This window comes from Notamacropus eugenii, chromosome 1 (genome assembly GCF_028372415.1).
Source record: "Notamacropus eugenii isolate mMacEug1 chromosome 1, mMacEug1.pri_v2, whole genome shotgun sequence".
In the NCBI taxonomy this organism is placed as follows: domain Eukaryota; kingdom Metazoa; phylum Chordata; class Mammalia; order Diprotodontia; family Macropodidae; genus Notamacropus; species Notamacropus eugenii.
In genome coordinates this window covers 744,768,487-744,784,873 of record NC_092872.1, presented here as the reverse complement: position 1 = coordinate 744,784,873, position 16,387 = coordinate 744,768,487, and the positions used below count along the sequence as shown (strand labels likewise).

Genomic DNA, 16,387 nt, shown 5'->3' with positions numbered 1-16,387 from the left:
GGCAGGGATTATTTGGGTTTTCTCTTCATATCCCCAGTACCTAGCCCATTTCTTCACACAGAGTAGGCATTTAATAGATATGTTTAATTGAATTTAGCTTCACAATAATAAATTACTCTTAATCATGATTCTACAAATAAAAGTTTTCACAAGTCATTCATTATAAAATAAAATTTTGGGGTTGTCAGATTGTTTAGGAGGGTTCTACATCTTGGTTATCATTAGCACTCTAGAATGAGGTAATGGGTTTAAAAGCACATTGGAACCATGAAGTGCCATACTAGTTTAGGAGATTATTAGAACTCAGATCTATACTAGACATGAGACAGAACTAGTCACCCATGGACGTGTCAGATATGCATCATGAATATTCATTCCTCCCCAAAAAAGTTCAGATTTCAGTCAAGAATCACTGTGGCTGAAAAATTCCTCACCCTGAAGCCATCCTGGGGACAGATCTCTCCAACCACAGCTGGGCTGGTCCTTGGATGAAAGAAGGAAATGATGACGTCTACGATCCATGGTTTATAGAGGCAGCTGGTGCTACGATGGATGGACATTGGGACTGGAGTCAAGAGACCTGAATTCAAATGTGACCACACACATTTACTAGCCCATGACTCTGGGCAATTCACTTAACCTCTGTTTGCCTTATCCACTGGAGAAGGAAATAGTAAACCACTTTGCCAAGAAAACCCTATGGACAGCATGGTCCATGGGATCATGAAGAGTAGGAAGTGACTGAACAACTGAACAACTAAAATCCTGGAGGGATTTTATCAAATGAGATAAAATGTATATTTTTAAAAGTGCTTAGCACAGTGCCTGGCATGTAATAGATACTATAGAAATGCTTATCTCCACACCTAACCCCATGGGGAAAGAATATTGAACCTGAAAATCTGGGTCATAGCCTGAACCCTCCACCTACTTAGTATGTGACTTTAGTTCCATCATGAAGGGGTTAGACTATAAGAGGCCTGGGGTCCCTCCCAGCTCTAGCTTTAGGATCCTGAGGTCCTATAGACAGACAATATCCCAGAGGTTTGGTGGAAGCCATCAGAGCTTATGCTCCAGGAGCTAAGTCTTTCAGAGACCAGGGCCACCCATGCCATAGGTGATGGAGGCCATGGAATAGTTAAGGCTGCTGAGTAACCTGACTCACAGTATATGGAAATGTTTCCAGAAGTGAGGACCTTCTACTTCATAAGGAATCTATTTCATTTCTGCATAGTTCTTTTAGAAGAACTGTCCTTTCCAACAAATTAGAGCGGTCAATCAAAGAAATGAAGTAACATTAAGGAGCTGCAGAATTAATATGCTACCTGGTCCAAGAGGGATTGCATTGTTAAAGAAAAAACAATCAAGGAGAGGTCAATATGTGATCCCAAAGAATGAATCCCTAATGGTGTTAAATCAAATGTTGTTGTTAGAATTGTTATTTTAATTGGGGAGATTGGGGAAGGAGTGTCTCTGCCACCTTTAAATCACGCCACAGAAATGACCATGCACTCTGCATACATATAACACCATTCCTGCTAGGAAGGCTTGTTTCTTGCAGACCCAAGGCCTCACTAATTAATATCTTTGACTAGCAAACAGAACAGATAGGAGTAATGTTGGGTCCTTCCGTGCCTAACTAGGACAGATAGAGGGGATTGGAGAAGAGTGAAATGGAAAAGACCAGAGAGGTCATGTTTGACAGGCTGAAGAAGCAGGAATACAGCAGCCAAGAAAGCAACAAAAAAATAAGACATGCACAGAATCAGAGTAGGTTATTACTAATAATTGCTGACATTTATAGAGGACCTGTAAAGTACTGCACACATATTACCTCATTTGGATATCTTTATAACCCTGGAAGGTTGTCATTATGGGTTTTTCTATCCCCATTTTCCAGATGAGAAAATTTAGCCTTTTCAGACTACATAACTTACACATGGGATCACACAGCTAATGTCAGAGGGAGAATCCAAACTCCAACTCTGCTACTCTACCCATCCACTCTTGCTGCCACTTAATATTGATCTAATTATCATAAATAATGATCAATGAACAAACATATTATATTTCTATTATGTGTCTGGAGATATTCTAAGCAATGGGGAAGGAAGACAAAAGAGAAATAGTCCTTACCCTCAAGGGGTTTACATTTTAAGCATTAAAAGAAGAAAGATGAAAGAAATAGAAAAGAGAGCACCTACCTTCAATAACTGGCTTGATTTGCCTTGTCATTAGAGGGATGCTAGAGGTAGAGTTGGATTAGCAGGATTGGGATCCCAGTTCTGCCACTTACTAATTTCATGAACTTCAACAAGTCATGTCTTCTTTGGGGTCCTCAATTTCCTCATTTGTAAAATAAGAGAACTGTACTGGAATGATTCCCTAAAGTCATTTCCATTCTTTAATCAATAATCCTCTGGGGGACATATACTACATGAGTGGTCAAAGTTGTTTCTTTTTTTTTTCTGGCCCTAAAGTTCAGGAAGAAACACTAATATATAGACAGTTAGATAGAGAGATGTGTAACAGTAAGTATTCCAACAGGGGGCCTGCTACCACAGGTTCTTAGATCTGCATTCATAAAAGGAAAGGCAACTTTTGAGAGGTTAACGGTCTCTTTAATCAAGCACACATATCATTCCTTTAGCCAAGAACATATATCATTCACCTAGTTCAGGGGAGTCAGCACCCTGAACTTCAAAGAAAATACAGAGAAATCAAAGATCAACAGACATGGCTTCCTTTGCCTGACCCTCAACAGACAGGTCCAACTGTCTGACCATAGATACCAAAGAGGGAAGCACTGATATTGGGGTTTTCCAAGCGGGGAACTCCTTAGTGACTTCCCAGAATCCTCATCTGGCCAAACAAACACTTCTAGTAAATCCTAAATTAAAACATCACCCTCAGAGTATTTATGCCTTTTTTAGAGTCAGAGGGCAAGCTTGTTAATGAATGGAGAAGATCTCTAATCACATTAACAATACCAAAACATAAATTGTTTCTAGTTAAGGAAACTCTTGTTTCTGTACTTTTGTCCTAGTAAAGACTCTTGGCTGATACAGGCAAGATTCAGTTAGAGGCATTGGATTATATCAAAACAAAAACAGCAAAAGATCTCACTTTGCTTACCATCACAAGATGATAGACATACAGATACATATATATGTAAAAATATTCCCACAAGTATGCATAGTGACATACATAGATCAATAGCATTGCACAATAGGGCCAAATTCCTCACTGATCAAATAGCAAACACTGATCAAGTACCCACTCCATGTGTGTACTGTGCTAGATGCTGAAGGAACTGCTCTGAGTTTAAGAATATATTTTCATGACTCAGGAGACAGTTTCCATTGACATCAGAAATGTCTCTAATGATTTACAGTCATACCTGAGCTCCAAAGGGTTTGCTCTTATTGTCCAATGGGAAAACCAGTATTGGATAATCTATTTTGTTAGGTGAAGAGGTGTCAGAAGAAGGAAAGAAATTAAGAATTGTTGAAGGAATTTCAAGTAATGAGAAGGGATAGAAAAATGGATTTGAATAGAATTTCAAGACATTTATAGAGACTCCAAATCAAGTTAAGACCAATGAAGTCAAATTAACTGGGTGTCTGTCAAAGCAGATGTCAAAAGGAGAGGATGATTTTTCACCTAAGGGACTAAGGTGTTCAGAGAGGACAGGGAAAGATGAGACCAATTATCTCTAGCCTTCTCAAAGCTACCCCCACCCACCTACTCATATTTGTGAGCACTTAGTCCCCCTTGAATTATTTCCCAGCTAATAAGATGTGCAGTTTGTACTTTGGCAATTTACATCTCTAATTGGCAAATTAACGTATGACAAAATTATTGGGAAGAATTCTGTCCCATTTAGTAGCAACAAACCTGCCCAGGTGCCTGTCAGCTGTTGATAAAACAGCTCCAAGATTACATTTGGCTGTAATTGCCTTCTTCATCCTCTCCAACATTGGCTTGTTTTGTACTTATTACAGTGTCTCGAAACTGATGAAGACCTCTGTCCAGCATTACTCTTCTAGGAAGTCCCAGATTTCCTCTCTTTGATGCTCAGCTGAGTCATCACTGTGAAAGTAAAATGCAATTAAGGAATTACCTGGGCAGCCCTCTGTATGCTAATGGCACTCCTCATTGAGGAGAGGCTGGACAAACTGTGCTTCCTGGGACTTTCATCCATCAACATGAAAGACAAATTGGGCAAGCAGAATGACTCAGCCAGGTAGGCAATGTGAGACTTCAGTAAACTTTCCAACATCTGATGGAACTAATAGGATCTCTTGTAACAGCTCACTCGTCCCAACTTCTCCTGCAATTTTCCATCTTAGATTCTGATTCATTAATTGTCCTGCAAATACACAGTCTCTCTTTTTTGCCTCTTTGCATTCAGTCACTTTCAGATTTGCATTATGCTGCAAAAGGCTTCCATCAGATGCCATAAGCCTGAACCATCTCCCAAAAAAAAAAAAAATTGAATTATAGGATCTCAGTGAAGCAAAGGCTTTGGGAGGATCATCCACCAAATGATTTAACTAGATAGAGACAAACAAGTCTTTAGCTGAGTTCTCTGAGGGCATAGATAGTATTTACAATCTTTCTGCAAGTTAAAAGAAGTAGTCTTAGTACTCAATTAGTAAGACTAGATAGTCATAACAGGAAACTACAAGAAGGAACGTTCCCTCCTCCATGCTGTGCCCATAATTGAGTTCCTCACCATCCTGGTTCCATTTTACTTTCTCAGTTCCTAGTTTGGATTCCACAAAAACAACCTCAAAATATTCTAGTATTTCTGTCTCCAGTCTTCTCAAATGAATTCTTCATTAAAAGTTGATTTGAGAAGATATTTTTAAAAAATTGCCTTAAGTACCAAACTTGTAAGGGACATCTGCATCCCCACTACATTTGTACTGCGGAAGCTAGAGAGGTTGTGTGATCTGTCCATGGTCACACTGGGAGCAAGTATTGGAGCTTCTCAAGAAGGGGCTTGCTTGATCAGCTCCAACATGCTCACAATAGCCTAATGTGAAATTTTCAATGTGATTGTTTACACCTTAGAAATCTGCAAATGCTACAAATCAGGACTTGATTATTTTGTTGATTGTCTAGACTTAAGAAAATGTTAATAATGTAGATTAAACTTTAAAGCATAGTTGGTAGAAATTTTTTTCAAGAGTCAGTTGTTTAACATTTACCTGCATCCTCCTGGTCCCAGCTCTCCTGATTCCAGGTCCAGCTCTCTTCTCACTATATCACACTCCTGCTTCATCTGCTGAAGAAAGAGGAGGAGGAGGAGGAGGGAGAGAAAGGTGATTATCGATTATGTGAAATAAAAACAATAATTTGTATCCACATTAAGAGTTATGGTTCTAGATCATAGGATCATAGATTCTGAGCTGGCAGGGACCTCTGAGACTATCTCTTCCAACTCTTCTAACTCTTCCAGCATTTTACAGAGGATTGCTTAAGTCAAAGTGGCTAAATGACTTGTTCAGGGTCACACAAGAAGTAAGGAAATAAACAATTATTAAGCCTCTACTATGTACCAGTTACTGTGCTAATCCTCATAAAAACCCTGGGAGGTAAGTTCCTTTATTCTCTCCATTTTTATATAGTTGAAGACACTGAGACAAACAGAGTTTATGTGCCTTGCCCAGGATCACACAGCTAGTAAATGCCTGAGTCTGGATTTGAACTTAGGTCTTCCTGACTACAGTCCCAATGCTCTATCCATTGTACCACCAACTGCCTCTAAAAATCATGGACCATGGATGATGTGGCCTCCTCTTTCATACAAGAACTAGCTCAAATGAGATAAAATAAGCTCAAATAGACTTTTGAATTATAGCATGCTATCACCATGGGGTGACAGAGAGTTGGAATGCATAATGCATAGATAAGAATAAAAAAGAAAGGGGTGCAAACTTAGAGAGAGCCTTGAATGCCAGACAAAGAAGTGTGAACTTAAATCAGTTAACAGAGGGAGCATGACTGAGACTTCTCAGGTCTTCAGTAGAACTAGATTGGAATGAGGTTCAGATGAAAGGTCTACTGATACAGAGCTTTCTATAGGAGTCTCATTCGGAGCATATTTATTTAGGAGACCATCCAAACTCATCAATAAATACTGATTAAGCACCTACTGTGTGCCAGGCATTCTGTTAAGCAATGCGGATAGAAGCAAAAGGCAGCCCCTATCCTTGAGGAGCTCACAATCTGATTGGAAAAGATGACATATAAACAATCGTGCACAAACACTGTCTGTCTGTCTACCTAGCTGGTTATATACATACACACATATATGTGTGTATGTATATATGCATATATATATTTTTTATTTATATATAATTATATGTGTATATAGTTACATATTTCTTATATATAGCTATATGTAGCTGATATACCTTATATATGATAAATAGGAAGTAATAAACAGAGGAGAGGTATTAGAAATAAGAGACTTTGGGAAATGGAGCCTTTTCTGCAGAATATGGGATTTTTCTCCCCATGAACCTGAAGAAAGTCAAAAGGGAGAGTGTTCTAGACACATGAGACAGCCCATGAAAATGCCAGCAAAGAGCCTAGTGTTGCTGGATTTAAGAATGTGGGGTAAACTAGAAGACTGGAAATGTAGGAAGGAACTAGGATATAGAGGGCTTTGAGTGCCAACTAAGAGTTTTGTATTGGATTCTGAAGGTAATAGGAAGCTACTAGAATTTGTTGACATTGTCAGACCTGCTCTTTATGAAAAAGTAATAATAGCCAAAAATAAAAAAGGGAAGTAATCTTAATGATAGACCTTTATCTAAGATGTAAGATTTGAAATGTGCTTTTTCCCTATATCCATAGCCCTATGACACAAACATCTGTAATAAGAGTTAAAAATTTTCCCCGCCCATTGATAGGCCTCAGATGGGGCTATTGAGGGAGGCTTGATTGGGGGAGGCTTGTTTTGTAGGAAGGAAGACACTGGATCATGAATTGTCATACCCTCCGACTTTGAAGAGAGTACACATCCTCTGAGGTGAGGTCTTGTTTTGGGGCTAATTTTTAGAAGAAATGTGGTGTCCCAGATGAGACTCTGAGCAGCCATTAAGGAGCCCCATTCATCCCACCCCTACCCCTGGCTTTGAAAATCCAGATGTTGGTGCTTCTCTGTCTGGTAACCAAGTATGTATGTATGTATGTAATGGTCAGACAATTGGATCTGTCTCTTGATCTGTGATGTATGTGTTGCTTATGGTCAGACAATTGGAAGCCCTGCCTGTTGGTCTTTCTATTTCTATTTTCTCTGAAGTTCAGGGTGTTGACTTTTTTCCCTGAAAGAAGTGAATGATATATGTGCTTGATTAAAGTGACTGTTGACCTCTCAAAAGTTGTTTTGTTTTTAGAAAAGCAGATATGAGAACCTGTACAGCAGGCCCTCCTGTGTATGCCAGGGTCCTTGTTGTTACAGCATCATAGGGATGCTTGTCCCCATTTCACAGAAGAGAAACAGGGGTCAGAGAAAAGGAATGCCCTGCCCTACATTCAAAAGGCCAAAAGTCAGATTCAAACTACAACCTGAACACTCATTCTACTGTGAATAGTAGCTATTATTTATAAAGGACATAGAAATTTTTAATTTTGCAGAATTTGGAAGATTTGCAAAGTATTTTACATACGTTAATTCATTTGATTTTTCACAACAACCTTACAAGGTAGGTGTTATTATCAACCTCACTTTATAGAGAAGAAAGCTGACGTCAAGAGAGGTCGAGGGGACTGCCCAAGCCACCAAGCTAGTGATTGTCTGAGATGAAATTTTAACTGAGATCCTCCTGGATCCCAGGTCAAGCACTTTGATGCTGAAGATGATAATGATGATGATGACAGCTAACATTTGTATAACCTTTTTAAGTTTGCAAAGTATTATCTCTCCAACAATGAAGGTGGTATTTGAAACAATGGAATAGGACCTACACTCTAACTTGAGACATGGGCCTTATAAGAACTAAGACACAGATGAACCTAAATGGCACCGTAATATTGATCAGCTGGGACAGTTTCCTCCCAGGGTGACTCATGTAAGAGCAGCGGAATCATAGCAAACATTCCTTAGATTGCTACCTAGAGCCAAGTTTTCAGCTATACCCTTGAAGACAGAATTCAAAGAGAAGGAAACTGTGACATTTTTCTGGGCACTTTTGTGGTGCTGAGAAACCACTGCTGCTTTTACCCAGTCTTTTTCTGAGCTATTGTCTACGACTTTATTTTCTCCCGCTTTTTATCTGATATTGAATGCGTTCTGGACTTCCAGAGGGAAACAGTAGAAAAAAGGCTACATGTGGAGTTTAAAGTCCAGAGTACAAACCCTGGCTCAAGATTGATTTCTGTTATTTTGGAGAATTGCTTCACCACTCTGTGCTGGTTTCCTCATCTGTAAAATGAGAAGGTTGCACTGAGTGAAGTCCCTTCCATCTCCAGCTCAATGATCTTATGTCCCCTCCATGAAACCTCTACTCTAAAATTTTTCTGTTCCAGTCTACACACTCTCAATTTCCCAGTGAATGAGACCTTCCTGACTATGATCTCAATGGAGAGGGACCCATTGGGACCATTTGGGATCCCTCCCTCCCCTATTAAATGTGTGGGTGCAACTAGGTATTGCAGTGGATAGAGCACCAGTACAGAAGTCAGGAGGACCTGAGTTCAAGTCTCACCTCAGACACTTGACATTCACTAGCTGTGTGACCTTAGGAAAGTCACTTAACCTCATTTGCCTCATCCTGGGTCATCTCCAGTCATCCTGATGAATATCTGGTCATTGGATTCAGATGACTCTGGAGGAGAAGTGAGGCTGGTGACCTGCACAGTCCTCCCTCATTCAAAACAAAGTCAAGTGCAAGTCATGTCATTATTTCTCTGATGGCATGGTCTTCAGCAACGAAGGATGAACACACACACACATCAAACATGTAAGACCCTCTATTCACATAGGGGTCCCTGTCCTTGGTGCTGAGAAAGTTATTTTGATGCTAAATACATCTAACCTACTCTGAAGCAAAGAACAATGACTTAAGAAATCTAAGACCATTCTGGATTCCCAACATGTACCATAACCTGAAGACCACCAATCCTAAACTTCTTAGGCAATGTTTCTTATTGTGCTTCTTTCCTGTTCTTATGGCGAAGTGGAAAGAACAGCAGCCCTGGATTCAAATCTTGTCTCTAAGGCTTATTAGTCACTTCACTTAGATGGGCCTCAGTTTACTTCTATGTAAAACAAGGAGGGGGAACTACATGAATTCTGAGTGCACTTCAAGTTCTAGATCTAAGAGAGTTGGGCACTATTGAGAAAGCAGTTATTCCATAGGCAGAGAACCTGAGCTCAAATCAAGCCATTAGAGTGGACGGTTAGAAACTCCCCTATGGAAAGAGCCCAAATGGGTTGTTACAACATAAAGACAAGTACTTACTAGGTATGTGACCCTCAGCAAATCACTTTACCTATCTAGACCTCAGTTTCCTCATCTGTGCAATGAAGAGGTTGCCTCTAACTTCTCTTTCAACTCTTGATCTGGTATCTTATTATCTTACTCTAGAGGTAGATCCTGGCCCTGTAGTTGAGGTGGGTTACTAGTGGGCTACCCTAGTCTGGAGGTGCTAGTCCTGCCCAATGTGAGGGCTGCCTGTGTTGCTTCTGCTTCCCCCATAATGTTCTTTTGCATGCCTTAGGTCAGGTCACATAGTCCCACCCATAGGTTACCAAATGCAAGGCTCTATTGTGTTTCACATTGCCTATCCCTGTCGCTTTCTCTACAATGTTCCTTTAAGTACTGGTGATGTAAATTGACAGAAAGGCAATACTCACACATCTGGCACTTCTGCACCTACTAGCCATTCTAGCTTAAAATGTCATGTCAGCTAAGAGCCCTGTGGTGGCAAGCTAATAATAACACAACATAATATTTAAATTGAATGTAAGAATATTTTATGAACACATCTCTTTTCCTTTTTTAAAAATTTATTATTTTTTATTTATGACCATTTTCCTGATTATACCTCTTCTCTCTTTGGACATTGTACTTTGTATATTACACATGTTCCTGAGATGAAATTTTGTCCAGACTCATTTTACATCAATAAAAGGCAAATCATACAGTAATAGATAAGACCCCAGGCATTAGAGTATGTATAATTTGTCCTGCCTAGTTCCAGTACGCATGGATGTTTTGTGAGCATGCTTCCTGGCATGTATAAGCACACACAGGAGTCTTCTATTTTATGTTACCTTACTATGTGTTGATGAAAAGCTGTTTAAGTGGGGGTGCATACAAAAGGTTCAAGGAGTGATCTGTTGCTCATTTTCTTGATGGATTTCAAAGCAGGAGGGGAAAATTTTGTGGGTCTGGGATGGGGAGAGAGTATTGCCTCCAATCTCCCACCTGGCTGCCATGTTTCCTTGAGCTCATGGTGCTTGTTTCTTTGGTATTCATTCTTTCCTAATCTTACATGAGTAAATGTTGGCGGGGGGAGGGGGGGAGACCACACTATGATTTTAAGAGCTTCAAAAAATTGGAAGAACCATCAGAGTTACAGGAACTGGGAATAGATATCAGAGTCTATTGGCATCTAAGTTCAGGGAGAAGCCAGTGTTAAGGAGTTACTTGATTAGCCCAAACCAGCTGTCAATTGATCTAGCACTCAGTCACCATATCCTAGGAGTAACATAGTAATTCATTCAGTGATTATGATAGACCCAAAAGTGAATGTAGTAGGGATTCTACAAAAGGAGAAAAAGACTCCCTGGACCAAAGATACTCACTCATATGTGTTTCAGTGCTTTGTATTTCAAATGTAAGCCCATTTTCCCTTGAAACATTAAAAAAAGTCAAGAGGGAGGGGAAGGGGAAGGGGAAGGGATATGCCCATCATTTTAAGTTTGAGCCCTCTCCTCAGGGACTAAACATGTGCAGCAAAGAAGAGTGTGCCCATGTTTGGGTGGGTTTTGCAATGTGCTCTTGTCCTGGCTATACATTCTCAGCAAATCATCTCTGTACAAAAGTTATCAATATCAACTGGTTAATTGATATTAGGAGCATTTCAGCTAATGAATTGATAGGGATAACACATCATATGGGGGCTTAAAAGCAACAGTACTAAACCCCTTTTGGTTTCCTCTGTAGCCCTGGGGAGAACAATAGGCATTACCCTCTGGTACTCCACTCTGGTATGCCAGCCAAGTGGAAGTTGGTACAGGAAGTCCAGGGGGATGAGGCAGCATGAAGACAGATATTGTTGTGTGACCTTGGATAAGTAACTTAATTTCTCTGAGCCTCATTCTCTTCACCTATAAAAAAAAGTGTTTGAGCTCAATTGATTTGAAGATCCCTTCCATCTCCAAATATAGGATCCCAAAGTATTCTGATCTACTCAACCTTTCTCAGTTTTCTACCTGACTCAACAATTTCCCTGACTCAATTCATCAATTTTTCTTCACTCTCACTCTATGTGCTACCTCCCCTGATCAGAATATGGCTTGTCTCAGCAAGGACTATCTCCTTTGTCCATCTGTACACCCAGCATTTATCTCCGTGCATGGCTTACAGTAATAAATGCTAATAAATGCATATATTAATAAATGCTCTTCCATTCAATTCAAAATCTCTAGCTCATCTTTGATTTTCTCATCTAACTCATTTCCTACTTTTAAACAATTGCCAAATCCTGTCATTTCTACTTCCAAAATGTTTCTCATTTGTCCTTGACTCCCCATTCCCATCTCCACCACAATGATTCAGACCTTATTTCCTTTCCTCTAGTTCATCACAACCAGCCTCATCACAGGTCTCCCTGGCTCCCACACATCAATTCCTGATCCTACAATCAAATTACCCTTCCAAAATCACCCCCTCCAATCATATCACTTCCCTGCTCAATAAACTTTAGTGGCTCTGTATGCTGGACTTGGGTTACCTCATTTGAAGGGCTAGCAGTTGTATTGTTTTAATCAGAGAAACTCATAGCTGCCCACAGGAGTGGGAAACTACATCCCCAGGCTATAAAGGAGTGTCAGGGAAGTTTTCTGATGCTGGTAATTGGTAGAGTGCATTATTAGAGGCTGGCCCCATAGTGTTTCTTGGGAAAGAGACAGATAGATAAATAGGTAGGTAGATAGATAGATATGGAAAGAATAGATAGATAGATACATATGCCATATATATATATGATATACATATATATGTAAGATATATATCATATATATTATATATACATACATAACTCTGTATGTATATAAATGTATGCCTGTATATGTATATACAATGTGTGTACGTATGTGTGTATATATATCCATATATGTATATGCATGTGTGTATATATGTGCATATATGTATATATGTCTATATGTATGTGTATATACATACATATATATCAGAGTTTGAGTGTGTGTATATTGGGATTAATGTTTGGTTTGCATAAATTGTGAGACCTGAAGCAATCTGAGGTTATGTGTATATTGGTAGACTGGTAAGTCCCTCTCACCAAGCTGAGGGGGGTATTTCAGGAATTTAAGTTTAAGTCTCCAGAGGTTTTCGCATGATCTCTGGGAAATATGGCTGTTCAAACAGTGTATGGGATGACTGAGAAGTATGACAATGACTGTAAGCATGTATTCCCAGAGTGTGAGCATCTGGAGACACTGAGGCATGCAGAGTTCCCACACAGTGATTCTAGTATTGGGGGTCTATGAGGATAGTGTCCTGGAAGATATAGATACCTGATGGTCACCATTCTGAACTCCCAGGAGCCTCTGTAATAAATTAAATTGAACTGAATTAAGCATCCATTATGTACTGTGCTATGATGTTGGGGTTGCAAAGAGAATCGTCTCTACCCTCAAGGAGCTTAAATTCTACATAATACATATATATATGTAGACACATAGAAGATATATACAAAGTTAATACAAGAAAACTTTGAAAGGGAAGGCATTAGCAGCAGAAGTCTCCCGCACCAGGTGCTAACTGAATTGAGTCCTGAAAGAAGTCAGGGATTCAAAGTATAGGGAATTCCAGGGATTATCATGGAGATGGGAGGTTTACATATGAAGAAAAGGAAGTAGACCAAGATGACTGGGTGGTTGAGTGCTTAGAGGGGAGGAAAGTATAAGAAGTCAGGAACATAGGAAGGGATCATATTTGAAAGAATTTTAAATGCCAGAGTATACATTTGAGTCTACTCTAGTAGAGGAGCTACTAGAGTCTAATGAGTAGAGGCGAGTAACCTAGTCAAACCTATGATTTAGGAAAATCACTTTGTTAACTGTGTGGAGGATAGATTAGATTGAGAAAGGATTTGGAATATCAACAGATGGTGCCAAGTAGACCTCAGAAGAGGGAAAGAAATGGGATTTCTTTGAAAGTGACTACCAAGGCAACAGCATCTTCCATGTGCCAGACAGTAGTCAGCAGCCCATACGACCAGTGTGAAGAATCTTCACTAGAGAAGACTAAGGATGAGAAAAGTTAGCAGATAAGAATACTCAGAAGGTTCCCCTCCACCCAGTCTAAGATTCCTTAGCTGCAAAAGAAATTGTTTCCCCCAGGTGGCAGCAAGAAAAAAAATCTGCAGGTCAGGAGGCAGGGGAAACTAAGGCTTAGGAGAAGCAGAAAGAGGCAAAAGAACGTTGTGGAGTTCACTATGGGAGGGTAGGAAGGTTGTATTAGTTCTTTCACTGGGGACCCAGTGCTGGGATCATTCCTAACATCCTCCCAAACCTCGGGGTGGAGTAGGTAAGAGTAAAAATAAAAGGAGAAAGCCAACCTGAAAGTCAGCCAGCCATGACCTGAACAGGCACTCCCTTGCTGAAGAACCTTCAGTAGTTCTTCATTGCCCCTAAAAGAATTATGGAATCATGGAATTTTAGATTTTGAGAGGAACTTAGTGTGTGTGATGTGTGATGACAAAGAGTCAACCAGTCTTTAGTTGAAGGTCACCAATGAGGGAAAAACCATCACCTCACAAAGCAGTTTATGCTACCATGGACAGTTCTAATCATTGGGAGGTGTCTCCCAACATCAAGACCAGATTTGTCTCTTTCAGACTTCTACCCCTTCCTTCAGCTGCCACTCTCTGGTGTCTAACAGGACAGGTCTAATAATGTTGTATCACCATGAGATCCCTTCAAATGCTTAAAGACTGTTATCATTACCCTAGAAACAGCTAGGATTGAATAGGAAACCCAGCCTGGAGTCCAGAAAACCTGAGTTCAAAACCAGCTGCAGACATTTGCTAGATGTGTGACCCTGGGCAAGTCACTTCACCTCAGTTTGCCTCAGTTTCCTCATCTGTAAAAGAGCATAATAACAGCACCATTAGATAATAATTGTAAAGCACTTAGCACAGCGCCTGACACATAGTAGGTACTAATAGAAATGTTAGCTGTAATGATACTAAGATCCCAGATAACTGTCTGCTCCAGGATAAGCATCCTCAAGCCCTTCAAATGATCCTCACATAATTTGGATTCCTCCCTGGAGATTTTCCTCCACTAATGAAAGTACAGGTAAATTATATTTAAAATGCATGTATATGTGCAAGTATACATATGTGCACATGTGTGTACAATACTTACATGTGCTATATAAACATCTGTATTATATTATAGGCAAATATAACTATACATACATATAGGATTACAAGTAAGTATACACAATCATGCTACATATGATTTGCATGTGTCTCTGTATGCATGAATGTGTGTGTGTATCTCACACCAGATATAGGACTGGGCCTGAAGTCAGGAGGAAATGAGTTAAATCCAATCTCAGACACTTGCTGGCTGCATAACTCTGAACAATTCACCTTAATTCTCTTGGCCTCAGTTTCCTTATCTTTAAAACATGGATAATAATAACTTACTTTACAGAATTGTTGTAAGAATAAAATGAGATAAAATTGCAAAATATTTAGCACAATGTCTGACATATGTAAGCACTGTATAAATGTTAGTCATATTATGTGTATATGCATGTGTTCGTATATATGTACACATATGCATGCACACATATGCATGCGCAAGACGCTCTTACCATCTTTGTACCAGTTTTTGCTTTTGCTTTGATAGCCTGAAACTGTACTAATGTTTTTGCAGCCCTTTGTGTGCTTTTATAAAACTAACCTGTGATTTTATTACATGTGTGTATACATATATACATGTGTAGATAGATTTATATGTGTGTATGTATATATCAGTTTGACAAAATTAAACTTGTCCAGTGCTTATTTGTGGTCAAAATGAGGCCCTGTACAACCTAATTTCCTTGAGGACTATTGATTTTTAAAAAACAAAATCATGAAGGGCCAGGAAAAAATAGATACCAGGGTGTGATTTGACTGGGACTAATTAGAGAAAATACAATGGCATGTGCAAAAGTGGAACAGAGACTCCAAGAAGTCATAAGGAGTTTTTCCATTTGGAACACTTCAAAGCATTCTTGAAGCATGAGAGGCATGTGGGCACCATGTCCATGCCTGCTCCCTGCAGTCGCTTTGTCATTTCATGTTCCCATTCCCCTGCTATAGAAAGCCCACTCTTGATCCTGTGCTTTTGGGGACACGTGTTTTGATTTAAGACAATGCCTAAAAGATGCTTTCTGAGCAGGCCTGATGGGCCCTTGTGTCTCGCATCTTCTCAGTGTCTTATGGATAAGGACAGTTGTGAAGATTAGTTACATACAAACAGCTTGATGGCACAGGAAATAGATCCTGGGGCTTTGGGTCAGGAAGATTTGAGTTCAAATCCTGCCTTGGATATTTACTTGCTGTGTGATCCTAGACAAGGCATTTAAATTCTATGGGCCTCAGTTCCCTTATCTCTAATATGAGGATAATAATAGCACCCATCTTGCAGGTTTGTAAGGATCAAGCAAGTTAACATACATAAAACCCCTTCGTACTAGGTGGCACCACAGTAGATAGAGCGCTAGTTCTGAAGTCAGAAAGACTCATCTTCCTGAGTCTAAGTATGGCCTCAGACACTTACTGTTTAACCCTGAGCAAGACATTTAACCCTGTTTGCCTCCGTTTCCTCATCTGTAAAATGAGCTGGAGAAGGAAATGCAAATCACTCCAATGTCTTTGCCAAGAAAACCCAAATGGGGTCATCAAGAGTTAGACATGACTCAATAACAACCACAGAAACCCTTTGCAAACCTTTAAGCGCGATCTAAATACTAGCTACTACTGTTAGCACTATCATTATTCCACATAAAATTACAGCGAGGTCATCCAGCAGAGTGAGAAAAGGACTAGAGAGATCTGGATTCAAATCCTTTCAGTCTCATCTACTTGCTATGTGACTTTAGACAAGCCACTTAATCAC

The 16,387-nt window shown here is 39.7% G+C and overlaps 1 long non-coding RNA gene across 3 annotated transcripts in view; it reads right to left on the bottom strand.

Annotated features, from left to right (window-relative positions):
* The window catches only part of LOC140524233 (uncharacterized), a 58,041-nt gene extending 42,082 nt beyond the window's left edge, over positions 1–15,959 (bottom strand). The window contains exons 1-5 of one of the 3 annotated variants that reach the window (XR_011973629.1): positions 13,828–15,959; positions 12,782–12,814; positions 11,215–11,353; positions 5,217–5,290; positions 3,898–4,092 (exon numbers count right to left, since the gene is read on the bottom strand). This is a non-coding gene — a long non-coding RNA (uncharacterized lncRNA). The remainder of the gene's footprint in view (positions 1–3,897; positions 4,093–5,216; positions 5,291–11,214; positions 11,354–12,781; positions 12,815–13,827) is intronic. The other 2 variants (XR_011973633.1, XR_011973647.1) reach the window with 2 other exon arrangements.
* Between the last annotated feature and the right edge of the window lie 428 nt (positions 15,960–16,387).